Source organism: Myotis yumanensis, unplaced genomic scaffold (assembly GCF_028538775.1).
Source record: "Myotis yumanensis isolate MYYU_CA2020_CCGP unplaced genomic scaffold, mMyoYum1.0.hap1 SCAF_9, whole genome shotgun sequence".
In the NCBI taxonomy this organism is placed as follows: Eukaryota; Metazoa; Chordata; class Mammalia; order Chiroptera; family Vespertilionidae; genus Myotis; species Myotis yumanensis.
In genome coordinates, this window is record NW_027223760.1 from 5,692,630 (window position 1) to 5,697,709 (window position 5,080).

General features: G+C 44.6%; 1 pseudogene; it reads left to right on the top strand.

The window, feature by feature from the left end:
* The first annotated feature begins 470 nt into the window (after window positions 1–470).
* LOC139016699 (GTPase IMAP family member 7-like) lies at window positions 471–1,366 on the top strand (annotated as a pseudogene).
* The last annotated feature ends 3,714 nt before the right edge of the window (window positions 1,367–5,080 follow it).

Here is a 5,080-nt window from a genome sequence, read left to right on the forward strand (position 1 = left end):
AGTGGAGAGGCAAGTAGGCTAGGCCTACGGTCCCTACCCTGCATAAATTTCATGCACCAGGCTTCTAGTCTACTAAAAAGATTTGTTGTAACAACTAATTTTGGTCTGGATATTTCCAAATGAGTCATGTCGGTAACTTTATTTATTGGTCAAATCTCTGTTAGCCTGTAGGATCAATATCACACTTGATTCATAGAAAGAATGGAAAGGTTTCCCTCTTTTTGTGTTATCAGGAAGAGCTCACATAACATTGAGATGATCATATTTGTAGAGGTTTAAGTGAGTTCTCCTGTGAAAACACCTGCACCCTTTACTCCTTTGTGGGAAAACTCAGCTTTATTATTTCTTCCATATGAATAATAGACCATTACAAATTGCAAGGACAAGAATGAAGAAAATAGGGTTTGGAATGGTCCTCACTTACCTAAGTACCCATTCCCCTTCTCATTCCCTTTCTTAAGGTCTTGTTGGTACCTGCATCTCAGAGCCTCTTGAGAAGATGGCTGGCCTTCAGGACAACACTCTGAGGATTGTTCTGGTGGGGAAAACTGGAAGTGGAAAAAGTGCAACAGCAAACACGATCCTTGGGAGAAAGGAATTTGATTCTAAAATTTCTGCCCATGCTGTTATCAAGTCCTGTCAGAAAGCAGAGCAATATTGGAATGGGAGGAAACTTCTTGTCGTGGACACCCCAGGGCTATTTGACACCAAGGAGAAACTGCAGACCACCTGTAAGGAAATCAGCAGGTGTGTCCAATTAAACTACCCTGGGCCTCATGCCATCATCCTGGTTCTACAGCTGGGCCACTACACTGAAGAGGAGCAGAGAACAGTTGCATTGATCAAGGCCTTCTTTGGGATGGTGGCCATGAAGCACATCATCGTCTTGTTCACTCACAAAGATAATTTGGGTGAGAAGATAATGAGTGACTTTTTAGATGAATCAGTTGTGAACCTATAAAACATCATCAAGGAGTGTGGGTACCGCTGCTGTGCCTTCAATAACAAGAATGCACATGAAGCTGAGAAGGAAGCTCAACTGCAGGAGCTGGTGGAGCTGATAGAGGAAATGGTGCAGAAGAACGGAGGGGCTCACTTTTCTGATGCCATATACAAGGACACAGATGAAAAGCTGAAGAAAATCTATGCTGAGAAATTGGAGATGGAAATTAAACTAACAGAAGAGCAATGTGATCAGGGAAAAATATCACAAGAAGAAAAAGAGGAAAAAATAAAAGTGCTAAAGATGAAGTATGAAGAACAAATTAAAAATATAAGGGAACAAGCTGAAAGGAATATATTTGCAGATATTGTACAAAGGATTTGGAATATGCTTTCAAATCTATGGCATAGCATTTTCAAATAGTGTAAATTTTATTTTTTTATTTTTAATTTGCATTTATTTGTTACTATGGTAGATTGTATTTTCAAAAAATGGTTATAACAGTATCTTCTATACCACCTATTCTTCTTATAATCTTAGCATGCTTTTCCTTTTGTTGCGTTATATGGGTCTGTGCCACTGCCTTGTAATTCCATGGAATTTGTTACTGCTTTGGCAAATAGTGGATGGCTGTGACTTCTAAAGTTAGATAGGGAGGATGCCTCCTTGCTCTTTGCAGTACGTGCCCTTGGCACATGGCCCCCATGTGGTGAGGAAGCCCAAGTTGTCCATCGAGTCCACATGAAGAGGATATGAAATCACTGGCTCACTCCCCTGGCTGCTCTTTCATCTGCCAGCAGAAACAACTTACCACCCATGATAGTAGGGCAAGATGGAAGCAGATTCTCCAGCTGTCAACTGAGCCATCTCAGATGAAGCTGCAAAGAGCAAAGATGGGCCACCTCCACTGCATCCTGCTCAGGTTTCAAGAGAAAAATAAATTATTGTTGTTGCTTTAAACCAATAGGCTTCGGGATGGTTTGCTATGCAGTGACAGCTAAACAGAAGCATCCTCCCATCATTCCCCACCAATCCCCACAATGTGAACAAGCTGAAGAAATTAGAAAATGGCATAATCATAAAATAATATATTATGGAGATTTCACAGGCTCAATTTAGGACAATTCAAATGAGAAATCCTTCATATATCAGTGTTAGCACCACTGGTGATGCACATTATTTTCATCCACTTCTCTGAGTTCCTTTTTAGTGAAGCAGAAGGCTTCTCCAGCAAGATGGTTCTATTGTCCACATGAGGCAGGATAATAAGAATCTAGGAAATTTCCTGGGCAAGTGGGGAAACTGAGACAAGAAAATTAAACAAGGTCAGTCTATTTGGGTGTCTTGCAGCCACCTTGTGAATCACAAAACTTTATCTTCACCAACCAAGGACACTTGAGAGCAAATGGTTTATATTCTTCTCTCTAACCAGAAGATACATAGCTTGCATCACCCTGGTCTGGGAAGTAGAGCACAAAGACCCAATTAAGGCCATTTGTGCCAGCTAAACCCAATGTAGAAGAAGTCAGGGAACAAATAACAAAAACCCATTAAAGCCAGACAGACCTAAGATAAAAGTAAAACTGATCAAAGAATAATTCCAAACTCACCCATACACTCATTTTAATGCATCAGCATATTAAAAATGCACCTGGAGAGCTAAAAGAAAAACAAAAACAAGGGATAGAAAGCCCTCAGGATAAATACTCATTGCTTTAGAGCAGGCCCATACCCTTTTCCACACATGAACTTTTTATTTCTTCCTAAATGCTAAAGGTCCCCAGGAGAGACTGCAGCCAGCAGAGCAGTGGCAGTGACAGCTGGACCCGGGCTCAGCCCATGATCCTATCTCCCTTGTCCTTGACTTCCCAGGGAGCTGAAACAGCCCTGTCTTGGCTCAATTCTTTTCTATAACATTTCTAGAGCCAAAGCAGCCCCACCTAGGCAGTCTGCTGTGGCTTCTTCTACCTTAATCCCTTCCTTTATTTCACTGTCCCCAGATTTAATAAACATACTCGCAAAATCGCCTGGACTTGTGTTTTGAAATCTTTCCTGCATCAAATCAAGAACCCACACACTATAGGGTAGAAAAGAGGACATATGTAATCCTCTAAACAATAAAGATTAATTTTTTTAAAAAAGACCCCACCCACTAGAGGTCAGACTGAGAAGATCCACTTTGGCTGGTCCCTGTCCAGTAACACATGGACATCTGGGAGTTATGAACTTTTCTTACTGTTTCCCTCTTGCTTTTCTTTTTAAGGTACCTAACTTGAAATATCTACTAAAACATTATCTTGAAAATCTCTTCTCTGCCAAATGTTTTTCCTTTGCCTCTGCAGATCCATCCTTTGCCCTTCTTTGCCCTAGCTCTTTGCCTAGGAGGCTGATCTATGTGGATCATATTGTTACCCAACCCAAAGGTTCTCCACTTGGGGTGTTGTATTCAAGAAGGAGACATGGTTGTCCGAAGGCAATTTTATTTACTTGTAGCAAATTAAGGAAACATGGGATTCATATAAAAAGATCTAATGCCTCAAAGGGAGTCTTGGCCATAGCTTACACTATTTGATCAATTACATGTTGGTTTATTCTTTGCAGTTGGCTACAGTTATACTGCTGAGTTCTTGTCAAGATCATCCTGTTTATAGCTGGACTGGTATATTTGAACATTTAGCAAGAACAGCATCTACACTAATAATATACAAACATGGTAATTGACCGTACCTTTGCTACACTTCCCATTGGCTAATCAGGGTGATATGCAAATTAACCACCGACAAAGATGGCGGTTAATTTGCATACATAGGCGCAATGCTGGGAGACGAAAGAGGAAGGATGGAAGAAGCCGCCTGCGGCTGAAGGTGATCGGAAACCCAGGTGACAGCCAAGAGCCAGGTGGCAGGGCCATGATTGGAGAACCAGGCTGCCTTTGCCTTCCCCAGCCAGTAATTGGAGAAGCCAGGCCATGGGCTGGGAGCGTCATCACCTGGGGACGTGATCTGGTCCCCGGGGGGTGAAGCAGCCAGGCTCCAGAAGGAGACCCAGAGGCTGGGGCTGCATCACTGCCAGGGAACATGATCTGGTGCCCGGGCAGCAACACAGCCCCAGCCCCAGAAGGAGACCCAGAGGCTGGGAATGTCCTTCCCACATCAGCAAGCGGGAAGCAGCTCTTCAGTTGGAGGCTTAAGCCCAAGGTGGGAGGCGCCATTTCCTGTGTGGAAAGGCAGGGGACGTGGCTAAGCACAAGGTGGCACCATGTTTGTGTACGGAGGGGCAGAGGTGTGGCTCAGAGTGGGGCGGTCTCACGTATGGAGAGGCGGGGGCGAGGCTCAGAGCGGGTGGCACTATGTCCGGAGAGACCGGTGCTGAGGCCTGGTGTTCGCCTCAGGATGCAAGGGTCAGGAGAGGAGCTCGAGGTAGAGGAGTGCGACTTCAGGCAAGTGAAGGAAAGGGGCAGGTCGCCCAGCTGTGAAGCCTTTCCGAGCTTCCCGGCCCAGGTTTTCAAATGTAAATATTACTTCAGATGTTGTAGTTGCACATAGTTTATTCCCTTGCCCTCATCTTGGCTGTTAAAGTCATGCCCATCCCCTGGGCAGCCAGGCCTCACGTTCATGGCACAGAGGAGGTTCGGTTCTGGGGTCACCCCTTAGATTTTTAGCAGCTGCTACACTTGGTCGATAGGAAGAGTGAGACTTTAGCCCTGAAAAGATGGAAGGCTTGGGGCAGACGGTTCCCTCGAGGGCTCAGCCTGCTTTCGGGCCGTAGGCACAGGGAATATCCAGGGAAGCCCCCAGAGCAGGCATCCACCTGAGCTCAGACGAGGCCATTTTGCAGCCTCCCCTTCCTCTGTCCCAGGTGGTGGGGGCCGTGACTACCTCAGCTTGTAACTGTAAAATAGCACACACAAAGAGAATCTTTTTTTGTGCCTCATGTTAAAAAGTTTAAAAACAAAAAAAAAGGTGTGCATGACTCCTCACTGTGTTCATTTGCAGCCCAGCCCCAAAGAAAATATATGCACAACCCATGCACACAGACAACAGGATGGTGATGGCCAGAGAGAAGTGGGGCGCAAGAGCTAGGTAGAGGGGGCAAAGGGGGGGAAATAGGGACATCCTATATAATAATAATAATAAT